This window comes from Anolis sagrei, chromosome 5, assembly GCF_037176765.1.
Source record: "Anolis sagrei isolate rAnoSag1 chromosome 5, rAnoSag1.mat, whole genome shotgun sequence".
NCBI lineage: Eukaryota > Metazoa > Chordata > Lepidosauria > Squamata > Dactyloidae > Anolis > Anolis sagrei.
Window position 1 is genome coordinate 156665288 of NC_090025.1, and position 21159 is coordinate 156686446.

Genomic DNA, 21159 nt, shown 5'->3' on the forward strand with positions numbered 1-21159 from the left:
CAGTGTGTTCAGCCCAACTGTGCTGTGCTTTATTGTCAAATGAGACCTACCTCAGAGGCTACAGTATCCTCGAAGGTTTATTTCAGTCATTTTGCCCAAAATGAATTACTTAAAGATGTAGAAAATCTCCACTAAAAGATACAATAGCGTTTAAACTGTTTGGCCATAAGTGTAGCCTCAGTTCCAAATATACTTATCTCTGAAAAGAGACTTAGAATGAAATGTCATTATCTTCAATAGCTGCAATTTTAACATATGTTAGCCCAGCTGTGAATGAAAAGGCCAGTTTTCTCATCTGTCTATGAGTTTCTCTATCTCTGTGCTGGGAGCTAGATAAAAACGAATGTTATTTATCATGTGGCCACTATCTCTCTGTTGTGCTCTTGTACTATATTTATTTCTTTGCGCTGAGTTTCATTTGCTTGCTGGGTAACAGCCTTAAAGCCCAAGGCATGGAACTGGAACCAAATTCTCAGTGTTCAGTATTGCCTTCTCTTTTCTTACCCAGGAAAAGCAGGATGAGCGGAATACAGTCCTACATTCAACATTCAATCTTACAGTGATCGAGCCCTTGCAAGTATGCCGTTGTAGCACCAGGGTGCTGAAGAATTCATCTCACTGCAGTTCATTTTACAGGACCTCCTTCATATGAAAAGGGTGATCTAGGATAGCCAGAAGTCTAATGAGACAGTAGATCAGGGCACCCTTTGACATTACACAATTATAGCACCATGATTCTATGAGACTATTTCTTAGGCAAGGAAAATTCAGAAGTGCTTTTACCAGTTCCTTCCTCTGAAATACTGTAGAGTCTTGCTTATCCAAACATAAATGGACCGGCAAAACATTGAAAGTGAAAATGTTGGATAATAAGGAGGAATTAAGGAAAAGCCTATTAAACGTCAAATTAAGTTATGAATTAAGCACCTAAACATCATGTTTTACAACAAATCAACAGAAAAAAACAGTTCAGTATATGGTAAAGTTATGTACTAATTACTGTTTTAACAAATTTAGCACTGAAACATTGCAATGTATTGAAACTGCTGTGGATCCGGGTGGGAAGGCAGACTGCATTGGATAATACAGAACGTTGGATAAGTGAAGGTTGGATAAGCAAGACTCTACTGAGCTACATACAGCACCTGATATTCATCGACAGTCACCCATCCAAGTTCTAGCCTATTTAGCTGTCAACTGATAAAGTGTATTATCAGATTGAGGACTATACCATGGTGGAGGAGGGGAGAAGTGTCATTTTACCATAGCATTATGTCCCATAGTGTTATAAAGGACATCCTTTCATTTCTCATTCCTCTTCACATGTTGTCTTTCCTTGCCAGTTTTACAGAAATTATCCATTTTCAGATTTAGCCCATGAGCCATTCTAGTCCCCGCCCACTCAATTTTTAAAAGAAAAAAACCCTGGAGAAAGAGCTTATGGGATGCTTGATATTTCCCCTAGCCCCCATTATGGTGGTGCACCAGGAGAACGGGGAGAGGAATGATTTTCTTCCTTACCCCACCCCCTTCTCCTGGTGGATCATTTCTATACACCAGGAGGACTCTGGCACCAGGGTAATGGTGGCTGGGTAAATTATTTATTTTTAAGGGATTTAAGGGGTTTTAGGGAAGGGGTTAGGTTGTCTGGGTGTTCTCCAAAAGGTTCCGAGAGCACATCTAAACACCCAACACTGAAAGCACGGGCTTTCAAGCTGTTGTGGGGACAGAAGGCTGCCCTGACCTGGTTTGGCGCAGACTTCTTTCCTGTCTGGAACCAGCCTGGGGCTTCTGAGAACTAAAGTCCAAAACATCTGGAGGGCTGTGTTGAATATGCACGGAGGGGAGAGAAAGAAAAACAATTATTATGATAAGAACTTAAGCTAGAGATAGGCAGGTAAATTTAGGATGCTATATGCCAAGGGGAAGAGAGAAGATTGCTATGGCAGAGGAAGAAAGTGAAGTCACTCTGTGAACACATTAAATCTAGGTAAAAAGAAGACAGATCAGATCAGACAAAGAGCAGAGTCTCTGGGTGACCTTATCAATCTGTCTCCACCAGACTGTTCTTGGCACATAGTCCTTTGCACCGCACACAGCTCCTGTACTTCACTTCCAACAAAGCAAAGGTTTCCCACTCTTGCCCCAGAGCATGCTGCCTTTGGAGATCAGAATGACAACATGTGAGCACACCTAGCCTACTAACTCAACCAGCTGAACAATGCTTTTTTCATTTGCTTGAGGATCGGCAGCACTGACATTATAGAACTAGGAAGGGCAAGCTGCTAAAACTGTATATCTATTTGCATTTAAGGAAATAATTATTATTTCTGATTTACTATTTTCTTTTGGTCTGCCTATGTAACACTCCTCTTATTTTCTCATAGCCCCAGGAAAACATTTTCAAAAATAATACCTGAATCATCCTCATCATTACTGTTATTGTTTGGATACATCATTATTATCTTTCTCACTTCATCTTCTCCCTATTCTACCCCACGTACATTCTAGTTTTTCTGAACAATTTTAAAAAGCCATTGTTTGCTAAAGGTACAGCTACATTTGTGCTCTTCCATTTAGTAAACAATGCTTGAATATCACCTGCTGGGCTGCATCCCAAATCTCTGTCTTTTTATCTCACTTTTTGCACTGCTAAGTGCCCCTTAGTCATTTTGTGAAGTTTGAATTCCCAAGCATTGAAATCCATTTCTCTTCTTCACCCTGCTAAGAACCCCTGTTGCCATTTTTCTCTGAGAATTCATTGTTTTGGTTTTAAAAGGTTTCTCTGGCAGTGACTGCTCTGCCCGAGAGTTTTATTTGAAACTGACCCCGATCTTCAGTCACAACAGAGCAACAGCGAATGTTTTAAGGTCCAGAGACTAGGGAATACGGGAGATAACAACTTGAAACTAGAAAGAAATCATAAGGAGCTGCACACCGCAAGTCACATTTCCCTGTCAATGTGTCCCTGCCTGGTGATTTGCTTCTTCTTGTATCGTTGCAATGACCTTTTCCTTCTATGACTTGTTTGATAGTTGTGCCCATCATTATGTCAGTTACGATGTGAGCATTTGTGCACTGGAAAAGAAGATAAGCTAAGAAAATATGCATTGTAGCAAAGCATATGACTTTGACAAACATACATGGCACACTGTCTTCCCTTCCAGAGTACAGATCCCAAATGAACACGCTCCATTTATATTGCTCCATTCCTTCTCTGTTTCTTGGGTGTGTCAGAAAATTCAGCCTAGCCTGTTTCCTCCACACATACACATATGCACACACAACATACTAGTCCCTCCCCCACTATAATGGCAGCATCTCTGTAAGTAAAAAATGGCCATCTGATAAATGATCATTCTTTATCTTGAGTAGACAACTTGCAATCTTCCAAATGTTCTTGCAGCTCCCACCAGCCCTAGGAAGGATAGGGGCCTCATTACAAAGGCCAGAAGAAGCACCCCACTTAACCCGGCTTCAGGGAGAAAAGAGAAGGGAAGTGGGGCAAATCTGTCACCCCTCATACAGCTCCCTCTCAGCAATGCTTTCTCCTTCATATGGGGGAAGGTTTGTCCTTTCACAGAGGACCCAAGCCAGCACAACATGGGAAACCTCCCATTTTGTAGGGGAGGCCTCTGGCGATGCTTTCACCCCATTTGATGGCCAGCGTGGGGCCCCATCCAGAAGACAGGGTGGAAGTGTACTAGGACACTTTTAAGTGAGTGTGATGAGATTGTAAGATAGGGAGCGTGAGTGATCATATAAGAGAATGCTGGGGGTGTCAAGAGGCATGATAAGAGAAGGAGGTGTGTATGAATCACTCTGAGCATCTCTCTTCCACCTACCTTGCACCATTTACAAAAACTAACACAATACAGAACTATATCCACATATGGATGAAAATTTGGATAGCGAGCACTAATGGACCTGCTGCTCCTCCAAACCTTCACACCCCTGTTGGAAAATATCAGCGTATAGCATGTGAACTGCCAATTACTATTCCATTTTATTTGCCAATTAAACATTGCTTTTATTAAAGCTGTGACCCCATTTCACTAGTAAAAGCAACAAGAAGTAAGCTTTGAATTAAGGGAGAACATAGAAAAACTGGTGCTACAAGTGCATTTTAAGGGGGAAATCACAAATTAGATCTGGAAAAGGTATCGAAATAAAACATTTTCCATCTAAACAAACAAGCAAATAAGTGAAGGATGGCAATTGCAGGCTGAATTTCTAGCAGTGCTACTGTTTCAACAAGATAATAGCCAACCAATAACAAAACAAGAAACTTTCATTCTAGCAGCAAGCTCCAAGAGAGAAGGAAATGACTTGCTTAGCTAGCCATTTCCTCGTGTTTCAACTGAGAAAGTAATACATATAGAAAGTAATTTATTTTTGAAAGTTGAATACAGATTTTGGAGAACTTAGAAACAGAAGTTCATTTAGGACAGTTGTCTGTCTCTTTGTTGTTTGTGGTATCACTGGTGGGTCCAGTCTCAGTGGGATAGTGAATCTGCTCTGGATTTTAGTGTGAACTCAAAAAGAACTCTTGGGGTTAGTAAACACTGGGCAGCAATTTTAAAGGGTCTATTCCATCTTCTTTCCAGAAATAAAGTGAGTTGACTACTTCCAGTACAGAAGGGACAAAATACTACTAGCTACTTAATCACACTAGAGAATGAATCCACTTTAAATCTGGTTGCTGCCTCCTGCAGAATTCTGGGGTTTGTCATTTCGGAGGAGCTTTTATCGACCTCACTAAACTACGAACCCCAGAATTTTGAAGAAGGTAGAAACTGGGTTTAAAGTGGATTTAAAGTGATATTTTGTGAGGACTGGTATTTTGTGAGGACCCATGGTATTTTTTACTTTCTATGTTACCCTGTTACCATCAGATTTGTGGAAAGCATTGCAACATGGACAACAGGACAATGTCTTCAAAATTCAGCTCTTGTGTTTTGCCAAATGTTATACATGGAATTGAGAGGCAGAGCAGGATTTAAAAAAACTTCTCTGCTGTTTTTCTCAAATGTTTAGGACCAACCCTGCCTCTTCCTGTCTTATGTTGCCTAGCAAATACTAAGGCATTCAAACCAGTGTTTAAATTGCCTGGTTTGGCTTTTGAGCAGCTGGTTCCGTTGTTTTTGGCTGATTTTAAGCTTCAGCAGTGGTTTGTTTTTTGTCGGGGTTTTTTGTAGTTTAACTTATTTTAATGACGTGTTGTTATTTTGTGTGAAAACTTTTAAATGATATGGGCTGCCTTTCATACTGCTTCTGCTTTGAAAGGGTAGGATATAAATTCCCTAAACAAATAAGCCACACAATACCTCCATCAACCTCACTGCATGAAGTATCGCTGTTTCTAATGACATTTTTTGCACAAGTCATTTTTTGTTTGCTACCAACAGGTATCTAATATACAACATGAGTTTAAAATAGCTCGTTGTATCTAAGGCTTTAGGAAAGGGTGAAATCCAACACGCTGCTGTTCCATTGAAGTATTTCTCTCTGGATTTAATGGAAGGGAGGCATGCAGGCACAACTCTGTAACAGATACAATGGGTATAGTTCTTCTGGTTTAAAAAAAATGGAGGATGCCATTTTTAAACTAGTGGGTGATTTCATTATCCTATGGCATGTTCCATTAGCAGACAAATCAAACACCTTTCATGTAGAGTTACAGATAGCAAAAACTAGCAAGTGCAAGAGTGCCCTGCTGAATTCTCAGTGGGGCCTGTGGAATTGAATTGTTTAGAAATAAATGCCAAGTACTTAATGTCTTACAGAATTATAGATTTTAGAAGACTACTTAATACGGAAAAAACATTTAGGGCAGTTGCTGCTAGATTTTCTACACATACAAAACATCACAGAATTGGGGGAAAGGGGATAACATTTTTGCAAGGGAAGCGGATTAACAATTTTGCGTTTTCTGTAAACAGATTTTATATGTCTTACCAGTTACACGTGCATTAAGTCAATTTAAAGCTAAAGGGCATCAATACACGAATCAGCTATCAGGCTTTTTTATCTGAACAGAACTGGAACAGCAAAGCAGACTTAAGCAAGATGGGAGAACTGCAAAGGTTGTGGTTCATTTCCCTAATACCAAAGTAACTTCCAGCTGAATTACCTTCCCATTTGTTTCCATTTCATGAAAGCAGGTTGCCGTCATCAGTGAAACAAACCAAAATGACTGCTTCAGGTGCCAGTTCTGCAAGAAAACTAAAGAAGGGGTATGTGTTTGTAGTGGTTCTGAGAGTGGTGTAGTTCAGGGCTTCTTAAACTTTTCCACTCACAATCCCTTTTGGCCCAACAAATTTTTATGTGACCCCCAGGTATATAGCTATATAAAATAGGCATAAAAATCAAACATTTACTGATAACAAATCAGCACTTCCAAGGCTTGCTAAATAGGCTGATTTTCTTTCTGTGGAGTCCACTGTAAACACTGCACAACAGATTCTTGTAAATGTCTCAAATGGTCACTAAAGATCTTATCATACTGATGTTTGCCCCTTTGTTTTTTTCCATTTTCTGGAGTCCCACTGGGTGAAATGAAATCCCACCGGGAGGCCTTCTGCTGGCCACCCATTGTACTCCATGTTGCCAGTGTGCTACAGTCTTCTCAGAGTCGGGCAACATCCAACTCCTGCTTCCAAAAAAGCAGGGGAAGCAAGGGAAAGCTAAAAGAAAATGGGGAAAGGTTGTAGGATAGCTGGCCATCCCCAAAGACTGACCCTGCCCAAAGAAAACAGAATAAGATTTCCCCCTACCTTTCCCTCCACTTTCCCCTGCCTGTCTAATGAAGTTCTAGGCGACATTCAGAAAACTTTTACTGTTGCCAAAATGTGTTGGACCCCAACATTGAGCTAAAGGGACTCCACTTGGGGTCAGGCCCACAGCTAAAAGAACAGTGCTCTGGGCCCTTCCTGTGGACACTGGTCCACCTTCAGATGGTTCTGCTACATAATAAAGTTGGGCTGAAATTAATTATGTTTTCAGTGAGAAGCCTGACAATAAGATTTCTGCCTTAATGCTGTCAAATCCTCAATTCTGAGGATTCTTCTCCCATTCTGACTATAATGGAATTTGACTTTAAGCTGCAAGGTGTGTACACAAAAGGAAAGTGCACAGTGTGTTACAGCAGCAAACACTGCATGAAGAAAAATCACATCCCATTACACAATCCACATTTTCCTTTTAAGAAGCCCTGGGTGATAAGGAGAGAGCTAAAGGACAAAATCAATACATATTACATGTTACAATTTTTGAAAATATTCTACATTTTGGTCCATGATGACAGCTTTCCTACACAAATGTACCTGATGAAATAAGGTTGTTTGCAGTGAATACTAACACTATAGTAAATTCTTTGGCTTTCATGAAAAGCATAAAAAACAGAGGACAGATGCCAATTTCCCCCCTAAGAATAATTACATATTAAAACCTGATTGAATAGAAATGTCTTTGCTTGCCAGAAAAAGGAAGATAGGGAGGAGAACAGCCTAAATTCCCATGGAAGAAAGTTCCAGAGGATTGGAACAACCACTGAGAAGTTTCTCCTTATCTTTCTCTTATTCTCTCATGTCTTCACCAAGCAAGTCAGTGATGGTGGCAGGACCATGAGAAAGACATTCCCTAGAGATCTTAGTTTGGGGTGTAATGTATGTAACATCAGCAACAACATAAGACCTCTAGATATTGAGGCTCTTGTAGCATTTGCTCTCGTCCCATTACTGATAATCCAAGTTTGTTACCAGTCCATATTTATGAAATTTCTACCCTGCCTTTCACCATCCCGGAGGGGATTCAAGGGGGCTTACACATAGACAACTATTTGATGCCACAAAACAATGTACAATTAAAATAAACATTTAAATAGGATTACAAAATACATAAAAACAATTGTCCTTAAAAATTAGGACAATATCTTCACAATTAGTCACGTAATCCTCAAGCGTAACCCAGACTGTTTCGATAGTCATTGCACATCATTCCATATCTATCTATTGCACAAGTTCTCAAAAGGCTTGGTTTCAGAACCACATTTTCACTCTCTTACAGGTTGGGAGGGAGGGGGCTGATTTATATATCTGATCTAATATCCCTGAGGTGGAAATTCCAAAGCCAAGGGGCCACCACTGAGATGGCCCTGTCTCTCGTCCCCACCAATCATGCCTGCAAAGGAGATGGGACCAAGAGGAGGACCTCCCCTGATGATCTTAAACTCCAAGAAGATTCATCGGGGGAGATCTGTTTCAGGTATGAAAAGTGGGGAGGGGCATTGCTTTCTGGTTCTTCACCTCAGGCACAAAATGTTGTGGGTTGGCCCTGTGTAAAAGTCTCATTACACACAAGCTCCAACTGACATTGGAAGGCATACCATCATGAAGCTCCCACAGAAGGATGTCCACACAAGAGGAACCTGCATTGTGCGCCATTAGTTTATTTGCAGACATTCAACTAAACATGTTGGATGGTGCTTGGGACTTGAGACTACACATTTGAAACTGCTCTACTGATTTCAAATATTTATTGTAACCTGTGAAAGGACCTTCTTTGAGGTCACAACTATATGGTAGGTTCAGAGTTTACAATATCCTTACAATGGTAACCTGTAGCTTTTTATCATTGGGGGCAAAATTCACAAAACACTTTGCTATTCATGTCAGATTTATATCTGAAATGGTTCCAGAGTGAATTCCACATAGCCCTATGGAGTTTGGTGAATTAAGTTTCAAATGTTTTGTGTTTTTTTTTACTTCAAACCCACAAATCTCAGATGAGTTTCATGGGTTGGAACCTCAATAAAAGAGAAGCATTCAGCACAATTAGCAAACAAAGACTTCTTTCTCTTCGTGTTTGAAAGTAAAAAACCACACCACCAGCAAGACCTCATATTAATTATAAATTGTGTTGAATCTTCCTAGACATTTTTAATAAACCTATACCTGTCCAATAGGCTAAATTACAACAGATCACACATGAGATTGTCAGAGGGTTTTTTTTTCCTTTGAAAGCTATTGATTAGAGTCAGAATAGCTGGACTAGTTGCCCCAAAACAATCAATAATATCGACCATGATGCAATCAAAGTAAATCATGTCCATGATGCACTTAGTTTAAAAATTGCTGCAATTATCTGAAGAACTAATAATTGAGTGGGGGTGGTTGATAAGAATGAAAACCCTGTTTGGCAAACATCTTTCAAGATTTATTATCCACATCCGTTTCTCTTTAACTGGCTCTCTCATTGACTTACCTGTCACAATTAATGGGATTACTGGTCACCTTTCTGGTTTAAAGACTTATACTAAATACCTAATTGAGTCCATCCAGACAAACAATGACAGTTAGCCCATCATTTAGTATTCTGGCAACTTCTTCATAGTGGTTCTAAGGATTTCATTTACCAGGGTTGGGTACAGTGCAAATTGTGCAGCCCTCACTCTTACGCTGTTCTTTAAATATTGTCATTTCCACCACTTTAACCATAAATCTGGCAGCAGAGCTAACATGTTTTCAGCTTTATATTTTCATACCCCTTCATAAGAACTCAGAAGCCTTGCCTGGAAAAATGTTTTTTAAAAATGGTTTGTTACGTTAGTCGGTATAAGACCCTTCCCCCAAAACAACTTGATACCTTTATCATTGCAAAAAAAATATGTACAGACAGTCCCTGAGTTAGAAACATCAGACATCAGCATAATTCATAGTTAAAAACAGGACTGAGATAACAGGAAGTGAGATAAATCTACCCCTAGGAAGGGAAATTCACTCCTGGAAGACTCATCATGAAGAAAAGGTGTCTCCGCTGAAACTTTCTTACCAATCCTTGTTTCCACAACCAGCCAAATTTTTCAAAATCCAATTATCTCTGGGACAGAAAGTGAGGTGAAATCTTCTGAACAGGGGCATAGACAGCAAAATAAACACTACATGGGGTGTAAACCCTTTCCTGTGCTATCCAAAGCTTAAAAATATACATTTTGGCTGAAGTTCCACTTTAAAAATGTACCTGTTGAAAAATAATCAAAATGCCCCCATATGTTTATTGAAAAATCAACAAAAGCTGAGTTACATACTATTTGTTGTCAGGACTACATGATTTTACAAAGGCATTACATTTCAAATGGTCTGTACTATTATGTCCATTACATTTGCCTGCCTGCTCCCATAAGTTGTCTAATAAAAATATTAGGTAGATAAAGGTTTTCCCCTGACATTAATTCCAGTTGTGTCCAACTCTGGAGGGTTGGTGCTCATCTCCATTTCTAAGCCAAAGAGCCGAGCGCCATTGTTTTCAAACTGCTAGGTTGGCAGAAGCTGGGGCTGACAGCAGAAGCTCATGTCGCTTTCCAGATTTGAGCCTGTGACCTTTCGGTCAACAAGTTTAGCATCTCAGCAGTTTAACACACAGGGGGCTCCAATAAAAAATATTTCATCATGGTTATTCGCATTGTCTTCCCTGGAAAATTGACCTTGGTACCATCTTTCCTCAGTTCCTTCCTCGCTAATTTCCATTTGTTTATCAGCCCAGATGCATAGCAAACTTCCTTCGCTGTTCTCACAATCTAATAGTATTCTAACTCCCATCTTATATTCAGCTTACACATGTTTATATTTTGCAGTAGTCATACATCCAATGTCTTATATTAGCACTCTAACAAATACTTTCCCTTAACGTTGATGTTTATGACAGGACCACAATGGGAGTCTTGACACTTCAGGTTCTTTGTTGCTATAATTTCCAGTGAGGTAGCTCTACTAATCTTTTCCAGCTTAAAAAAGAAAATAATTTAGAGCTCCTTCAGAAGGCCAATAACCCCAGTAAATATCAAACTATTATGGTCACAAATTACACACATTGTAGAAGCTGTTCCCATCACCACATTCAGTTATGTCATAAATTATTCCCGCTGGAGATGTGGCCAATGGTAATGTGAACAGAGTTTCTTTCCTCCCCATCCTCCCCCATGAGATAACCAATGCTGCAGGAGGAACCAACAAAATGGATTTTGACAAAATGGAAAACTCCCCCTGTTGATATTAGAAGTTCCTGTGATTTTTTTTAAAAACTCATCTTCTGCCTGGGCTTCAAAACCCTCAGCTGATCTCAGAAATGTACAGGAAACAAACCAGGATAGGAGACAAATGTATATTTAAAAAATCTATAGATATATAATTCCTAAAGTTTTTTTACCAGATTTATTTTAGCCTGACTGGCAACTGGATCCATAATAAAACACATGACAAAACAAATGTTAATTCTGATGTACCACAGTACTCCTTATCTTTTCCCTTTTTGTTGATGTAGTTCTTTAGGCATTGCCTCTTAATAAAATCGTTATGTTCATAAGTAATGTTGGAGGACAGGAAAAGAGATTTAAAGATGGGTCTAAAGCCAACATTAAAAACTGTGGCATAGATACCAAGAACTAGGAAGCCCTGGCATTAAAACTTGTGTGCTAGCTGCGCCCATATCTTGGGAGGTCTGACTTGGCCACAGTGGTCCATGCTCTGGTTACAACCCGAATAGACTACTGCAATGTACTCTACATGGGGTTGCCTCTGAAGACTGCTTAGAAGCTTCAACTAATCCAACGCTCGGTGGCCAGATTGCTCACGGGAGTGGGGTACAGGGCTTATACAACTCCCTTGCTACTCCAGCTCCACTGGCTGCCTATTAGCTTCCAGGCTCGATTCAAAGTGCTAGTGTTAACCTATAAATCCCTAAATGGTTCCGGACCAGTTTACCTTTCTGAACTTATCTCACCTTACAAACCATCTAGGACCTTGAGATCATCCGGGGAGGCCCTGCTCTTGGTCCCACCACCATTGCATTTGGTGGGGATGAGAGACAGGACCTTCCCCGTGGTAGCTCCTCTGGTGTGGAACTCCCCCCCCCCCCATGAGGTTAGATCTTCCCCCTCCCCCCTGACCTTCCAGAAAAAACTTAAATCCCTGTTATGGGATCAAGTGTTCACAGAATAGTTGCTTTACTTGTAAAGACAAGTTTTCAATGGACCATACTTGGACTGCTTTGGACAATAATTTTAATTGTAGTGATTTTAATTTGGCAAGTGGATTTTAATGTATATTTATAACAGTTTTAATTGTGTGGATGTACTTATTATGAGTCACCCACAGAATGAGAAGAGTGGTATATAAATGTGGTAAGTAAATAAATAAATAAATTGTATATTATGTTTGGCATTGAATTGTTCCCTTTTTGGGAAGCCATTCTTAGTCCCTCCTTGGAGGTCGAGAAGGACAGGGTACAAATGTTTTAAAATAAATAAATAAATAACGGGATGTCAGCTGTGACCAGTAGGCTGCAGAATTTGAATAGGCATAAATAGAGGGAGAAAGGGAGAAATGTGCCAAGAAGAAAGCACATCAAGCCAACCCTGACCGGGACCACTTTCCACCTGAAAACCGATGTCCTCACTGCAGGAGAGCAGGTGGATCAAGAACAGGGCTCCACAGCTACCTACAGACCCACTGCCAACACACTACACTTGGACGACCGTCATCCTCGGGCTACGAGGGATTGCCTAAATAAGTAAGTAAGTTCATTATATCAGTTTGTGAAAATTCTATAGTTTTTTTTTACTGGACTTCTAGGACACGGTCCAAAGAAATAGCTCTGCTTGCCCAATGAGGCTTCACGTGTGTATTTCTCAGATGGCTTAGTTGTCATCACATCATATGGCAGACTGGTCTTCAGTCATGTTTCAGAAGCAGTATATGATCTGGCATAAAGATCTCCTCCTCAGGGGGAAAAAGCCTATTTGACTCAAACTTGAATATAGGTTTCTTGAATTGTGCCATTTTCCTCTACTAAAGCTGGAATCCTATACCCATTTACTGGGCAATAAACCTCAATGAACTCAATAAGACTTACTTCTGGGGGAAAGAGAGAGATGAGAATAAGATTGTACTCTAACTCTCCATTTCCATCCACAGTGATATCATTCCTTCTCAGCTTCCTGCTATTTCTGAACATTGTACGTGCTGTTTTAGCTTTGCAATTATTCTTGCCAGAGGCTTGTTTTACAGGACCGCACATCTGTGATCTTCCTAGTCAGTGGCATTTTCACTCTTTTGAAGAAAGAGTCCAAAGCTAATCACCTTGCTGTGGTCATTTGCCGCTTCCATCCCAAATGTACTTCATTTGTCTCTCACGGCTGCTTGAACGTCTCTTCAGATTTGTAAAGTGTCAGGGTTTGCGATAGGCTGTAAGCATGCATGTTTGCCTTTCCCTCTTAAACTGACATTTTGTTTTAGTGTTCCTGGCAAATGTGATTGCTATCGCACAGAGAACCGACAGTAAAGAAAACTAAGTAGCAATCAGAACTCCCGTGAAATAAAAAAAAAGTAATGCAGTTAAGCACTATAAATAGGAAATAGAAAGAAAGAAAATCAAATCTTCCTTTCTGCTCCTTTCTTAGTCAAAATCCAATGATATCTCTTCTTTTTATCATATTTCTATATTTACAGCAGTGAGAAAGTTATACTGACTCTCACTGGTGGAGTGGATATCAGGAACCTTGTGGCAGATGCAATGGTCAAAGAGAGAAATATAATATAACCTCTTTATCCGTGGATTAGGAGCCCCCTGTGCCGGCAGGACTTAAGACCAACAGGTTGCAGGTTCAAATCCAGGGAGTGCGCAGATTAGCTCCCTCTGTCAGCTCCAGCTCCTCATGCGAGGACATGAGAGAAGCCTCCCACAAGGATGGTAACACATCAAAACATCTGGGCATCCCCTGGGCAACATCCTTGCAGACGGCCAATTCTCTCACACCAGAAGCGACTTGCAGTTTTCTCAAGTCGCTTCTGACACAACAAAAAAAATCCATGATTTCACTAGTTCCCAAAAATATCCCTCTTGAAGTATGTGTGGACCTTTTTAAGTCCTTCCATGTGCTTCTATGGTATGCTTCTGATCTTAGTATAGTCAAAATATTGGCTTCACTCTTATCCTTGATTTCAGATATACACAGTGAGTCCTGGAATGTATTCTATGCAGAACCAGGAGTTGTAGTACATGCAAATAGGGGGGTGGAAATACATGCTTTAGAACAGCGACCAATCCTGCCTCCTTCCCTTAGCTCCCCGATTAATGTGGGATCTCAATGTCCAAACCCCATTTTCCATTGGCCACCATTTTTTGCCTTTCTATATTTATTATCGTGTCGGGGCAATGGGTTAAACAGCTATGCTGCAGAACCTGCTGATGGAAGGTTGCCGATTCAAATTTGTGGGACGGAGTGAGCTCCCATTTGTTAGTCGCAGCTTCTGCCAACCTAGCAGTTTGAAAACATGCAAATGTAAGTAGATCAATAGGTACAATTTTGGCGGAAAAGTAACAGCACTCCATGCAGTCATTCTGGCCACATTACCTTGGAGGCGTCTATGGACAATGCCCGCTCTTTGACTTACAAATGGAGTTGAGCACCATCCCCCATAGTCAGACTCAACTAGACTTAATGTCAAGGGGAAACTTTTACCTTTACCTTTTATATTTATTACTGTTAATTTTCCGCACCATATGATCTCTCCTCCTCTTCACTCTAGCTGTACTTTGCCCCTGTTGCCATCTTAGCAAAAGCTGTAGAGATCATACCTTCATAGAGCCATCCTGTTTGGGGAGCATGGACTCTATTTCCTGGATGTTACATTGCTGTACAGCAAAGAGTGCATGGTTTTGTAGACAGAGATATTGGGAAAACAGTGTCACCTGCTTATCAGTCTCTCATTTTTTTTAACTTTCCTGCTACAACTGAAAGTGACAGCAGCAGCAGCAGCTGCGGCAGTCTGGCCACTGTTTGCATCCTTCACAATCTATCTAAATAAAAATGTAATGTTCGTTTGTGGGATTAACATAACTCAAAAACCGCTGGGTGAATTGACACCAAATTTGGACACAACACACCTATCAGGCCAACGAGTGACCATCACTCATAAAAACACTGAAAAACATAGCAGAAGAGAATTAAAAAGCCAAAAAATATATAATATATATTAAAATGCATGCGCAAAACCACATATATATACGCAAACACACATTTGTCTGCCAACCCCCCAAATGAAGACACCACACAAAGTCATGGGTTTAAAATTGGGCAACTTTATTAACTGTTACCTAATTAAATCTAACACTCAAAACCATCATCAGACTAGCATGAACGTGCAGTGAATAAGGCCGAGGTGGTGTCCATTCCCGGCCTACCCCCCTCGGCTCAAAGGGCGAAGCACCCGATTCCCAGGTGACGTAAACCTGGGTAACCTTATTAGCAAAATGTGTTGGGGGAATCTTCCTCAAGGATATTGAGGTAAGACCCTCCCAATTTAAAGCCAATTATCTTGTTCACTTTGGATAGTGTAACAATCGGTGATGTTTTACATTGATGGCGTTTTATCCCCCCGCAGGGGGTGCTTTGGGTGCACACCAAAATGAATGTTTCCTTTCCTAGCTGTTTTTCCGTTTAACCTATTTAAAAACACCATCAAACCCAATCTGCCCCTCAGGTAACAGTATAGGGTAGGCGAAAAACCCCCCTGGAACACAGGAGGGGAAAAAATTCCTACCCGGCTCTCTAAAGCAACCACAATTATACTGTTAATGGGCAGGATGAGGTGGGTAGACGTCAAGGAGAAGACTGGAGGGAGGCTAATCTTCTCCAGTCTCCTCCCCCCAAAGTAGTTCCGGCTGGAACTACTTTGGGTTGGACTATCTTCTCTGGTGGGAGGAGACAAAGCCTTTTTCCCCTCTCCATCTTTGTTTGGGTCAGGGAAAAAGTGTTGTCTGCCAACCCCCCAAATGAAGACACCACACAAAGTCATGGGTTTAAAATTGGGCAACTTTATTAACTGTTACCTAATTAAATCTAACACTCAAAACCATCATCAGACTAGCATGAACGTGCAGTGAATAAGGCCGAGGTGGTGTCCATTCCCGGCCTACCCCCCTCGGCTCAAAGGGCGAAGCACCCGATTCCCAGGTGACGTAAACCTGGGTAACCTTATTAGCAAAATGTGTTGGGGGAATCTTCCTCAAGGATATTGAGGTAAGACCCTCCCAATTTAAAGCCAATTATCTTGTTCACTTTGGATAGTGTAACAATCGGTGATGTTTTACATTGATGGCGTTTTATCCCCCCGCAGGGGGTGCTTTGGGTGCACACCAAAATGAATGTTTCCTTTCCTAGCTGTTTTTCCGCCACCGGATGCGGGCAAGTGTCCACTTTGTCCCATCCCCCCACTCCTTAAAAACAGCTCCTAAACCTGCTAGCCTGCTTGAGAAAGTTGCCCACCCATGACAGTAAACTTGACTTATACCTTGATGTGGAAGACACGATTGTGTCCAGTGTTGTTACTAATAACATCATGTATGTGTGAATACGGGCTCATACTGAGCCACACCTATATTGGCCGTTTCTCATCTACTGTGCGGCCCTGAGACAGTGTGTAACATCATGATATCTATTGGTCACATTTGCAGGAAAAACTTTTGTCCAATCGACCAGGGCTGCTCTTTCCCAAAGGCCCGATCAACAATCCTTGATGGCGGTGGTGATGCAGATCAAGTGTTGAATATGAACCGGACATATCTCTGTCTCACCGCCTTTACGACTCAACGGGTCGTCTATCCATGTGCCAACCGGCTGAATCTGCCAAAACTCAGAAAACAGATCAAACATAGGGAAGGGGGCGAAATGCCCCTCTTCCCTGCACATAATGCCACCCATGGTGAACTTGTGCTGGTGCCGCCTCGGGGCACCCCTGTATCATGCACCCTGCAGGTGCCTCAGTTGTGTGCAGACCTCCCAGATTACCTTCTGGGCATATTATAAACAGCACTGACTATAGCCACGACTATTTCGGCTTCCAGTGTAAACAACGCCAACCTCTGGCCCCACTTGTGCCGCATTGGCATAATTATTAATGCTCCAAGGCCTTGTTTTGGCGTGTCTGGCTCAACCCCCGGTGGTTATACGTGGTGGCCTAACTTGACTTATTACTTTGCTTTCTGAAGACCCCGCCTTAAATCATTTTGAGCCTTTATATAATCATCGCCAGCAGTAGTGCCCGTTCGTGATGATCTCGGGAGAGGATAATAGCCTGATATAATGTTTGAGCTTTAACTGCATTGCTGGCTATAAGGAAAACCAAACGGTCCTCGGAAAGCTATTTAATTTTTATGTATAGTCAACACTAGCCCAACCCTTCTCTAGCTTATTATAACTGTAGTTGAACGGGAACAAACTTCATGATCGTTACCACCCTCCGCTGCGCGTCCAGCGTGGCACGCTGTTTCTGAAACCTCCTTGGCTAGTCTCTATAACATGGTATGCATTTATACCTTGATATGTGAATGGACATGGCTGTTATAAAAGTAAGATATCTCTCCAGTGTTGTCGCAATGTAGCCCGAATCAATTCATTGACAGGGTCTTGAAAAGTATTGGAGCGTTACGCACAGGCCATTTAGGCCATGTCACTTGGATTGACCGTGGGGCCTAATGACTCAATTCAGGTTTATTACCTGAACCTGAGTTAATCCTCATAGTTCGCCAATCATGACTCTAGGGGTGTCCAAATTTCGAGATCTACTTAACAAGACTAGCGATTTATACTGAATTGTGTCTCTGGTCTTATCTTGCTGAGTTTATTAACTGTTCTAGCTTTCGTTGTGGAACTCTTTCTTTAACCAACCCAATAGGTATAAACTGGCACCCTAGTTATTGGGGGCCTGATAAACTTAAAACAGTAACGGCCTACAGCATGAGTAAATGGTGACCGTCTAACCACTGTATATTAGAAGCCCACACCTCCTAATGGAATCTGCTCAAACTGGGTTATTTGCCTTTATAACTCCACTAAACAGTTGTAATGATAACTAAGTAAACTTTTCATATTATTATTGTTTTAAACTTTGGTGGACCTTAACCTTACTCATAAGCTATCATCACCATTTCCACCCCAGTACGGGGATAGCGCTGACCTCCAAAGCTGTCCATCCACTATATCCCAGCGCAGTGAGGGATCACCTGCAGCCTTTTGTCGGAACAGCTTATCGTATCTGAGCCAGACGTCCCCGGGGAAACTAAAGTATGCTTCCCGAATGATGTCAAGATATTTAAAAAGTGACTGCGCCCGTGTCGGGTAATGATGTATAAGCACACTGGCGTAAATCATAAAGCAATTAAACCAATTGGCCCAGCATGGATCAATCCTCCCTGCGCATGGTATCCTATCGCGTAGAGAATCGCCACTTCCGGCCTGCGTCCCTTTTTGACGCCCGTAATATAAGGTGAATAACTCGACATATTCATTATTCAAAATAGCACGTACTGCTTCCTGTGTTAAATGTGCACCCAGAGGTGCCGGGGTAGACCCTTGTAACTGCGGGACTAACTTAGGGGGTCTCTCCAACGCTAGGTTGGTCTTATCCATGTCAACCGCCGCCTCGCTTGACGAGGCCGTTGTTTGGGTGTCATTATACGAAACGCCTGGGCCATCACCCAGTATGTGTAAACTAGTGGTAGCTAAGCCTTTTTGTTCCATTTTTTGTGTCGACCCACCCTCCCTAGGGTCTGAGTGCAAATCAACATTACCTACTGAAGTAATTGAGGTCTCACAAGGCATAGGTATCATCTGACCCACACTGACAGATAAGTCCCCCGAAGCAGGTAATGGCGATGCTGATGGTAACGTTGACATTCCCGCGGAATACAGCTGGGCAACACCCGGTTGAGGCAGGCCTGGATATTGTTCAGGCTCCCACTCACCACCGGATACTAGAGAGAAATTACAAGAGAAGGGAGGTTCAGGTAAGGCCTCGCTTACATTTTGAGATGAATGTAAGACATGTTCGGGAGGCACGCTGGCTGTCTTTGCTTCAACTGCTTCAATTCGGGCCAATAGTGCCTGGAATACTTCCTTTGACGTTTTGTCTTCTGGAGCCGCAGTGGCGTGCAGCTGGCACCGCCTTCCCTGCCTCCCTCTAGCAGGACCCTTGCCCTTAGGGCCACCAATATTCTTTCTAGGTAGCATCCTGAAACATAATATCAACGAATGGTAAATCAGTTATTGTAAATTTTAGTGTATCATTTCGTTCCTTATGTAACTTTAATATCTTTAACATTTTATTCTTATCAACCATATAATATTTGACTGGCTGTGTTAGCCGATTAGTTATAAGGTGTCTGTTCTTTATCTATTTAACTAATGGTTATTATAGATCCGCAGTGTAGCTGTGTAAGATGGCCCTGTTGTAAACTGATGTATATATATATATTGGTAATTTAACATTGTGAGCCTTAAGTCACTGGACATCTGTTGGGACGGCGCAGCCAACCGTGATGGGCCAAGGCAGACATCTCCAGCTCAACTCCTGCCCAGTTAGAGGCAAGCATGTCAGCTATGTAGCCTAAAATAGAACTGCAAGATCTAGAGACGCTTGCTGGAACCCCCGCAAGCAAGAGTCCAAAAGTGGCAGGCTCCGAAGTAGGAACTTAGCCCATGGCTGATATCAGATGAGAAAAGTTCCCTTGAGCACAAAGAGAATTGGGTGACTTGGAAGGCACTGAACAGACTGTGGTCCGGCACCACGAGCCACGCCCACATAAAACATGCGATGATAGGAGAAAAAACCCAACCTTAGGCCACTGACTAACATGAAGCCCACATCTTGCCATAATGGACAATGTAATATCTCAGTGGGGCAACGCAAAAAGGCGCTCCAATTGGCCAGCGATTGGCCAGAGGACATTAATCAGCTATCACTCTCAGAATGTATTTCGACTGCTTGATTTGCTCCGTTAGAATGTAATATGCTTGTCCCCTTTTCCTGGCATGACCTATAGTGTGGGCTGGGAATATAACCCTATGTCGGTGACGCCTATATATATATATATATATATATATATATATACATACATATATGACCCAATAAGCCCTATGAATAGCGGCAAAGCTGGGTAAGTTTAGCCTGAAGAAGAGAAAGATAAATGAAACGTCTGAACATGAGGAAGAACTTTCTGACTGTAAGAGCCGTTCAGCAGCGGAACTCTCCGTCCTGGAGTGTGGTGCCGGCTCCATCTTTGGAAACTTTTAAACAGAGGCTGGATGGCCACTGCCAAGGGTGCTTTGAATGCAATATTCCGCTTCTTGGCAAAATGGTGTTGGACTGGATGGCCCATGAGGTCTCCTCCAACCCTTTGATTCTATGATTGTTTGATTATTTGATTGTACTTGATTCTAATCATATATAATCCTGTAATAGGAAGCACCAGTGAGGGAGCAACTTGTTTAATCTATATAGGGATTATGATGTGGAACAAGGTTTCAGAGCACCAGACAGAGCATTCTATTTTTATTTATTTTTATTTATTTATTTATTTTAATATTTTTTATATGTGTTCCACGGTGGAACTCTCCGCTGCAGCGTGCGGCAGCCTTGTTTTCATGGAGGAGGAAGAGCAACGATGCAGGGGTGGTGGTGATAAATGATGCAGCAATAGCGTGCCATTACTGTCCGGCCTGTAGAGGCAAAAAGATGGGCTCAATAATGCCCTCACCTCCTGAGAAGCCAAGATGGCCGCCGATTACCAGGGGAAACACACCAAACAATGACCCACAAAATGGCTACTTGCCATGAGGTGAAGTCAAAATGGCCGCCAGCCATGAGGTGCAGCCAAAATGGCTGCTATCCATGTGGCAAGACCAATCTCTTCTTTCTTTCATTATGCCTCTAGTGTATGCCATATGCATAATTGGACCCAAATTAAACAATAATGCAAACTCAACATGTAGACCATTATAGGTAAGGAAATCCCCTGACAATTTGCAAGCCAAAAAGCCAGCACTGTCCACAGACACCTCCAAGGCTATGTGGCCGGCATGACTGCATGAAGCGCTGTTATAGCCATATACACCATTATAGCCCGGTGAAAAGTCCCTTGAGGAAATTCCATCTGAACATGAAGAAGAACCTCCTGCCTGTGAGAGCCGTTCAGCAGGGGAACTCTCCGCCCTGGAGTGTAGTGGAGGCTCCTTCTTTGGAAGCTTTTAAACAGAGGCTGGATAGCCATCTGTCAGGGTGATTTCAATGCAATATTCCTGCTTCTTGGCAGAATGGGGGTTGG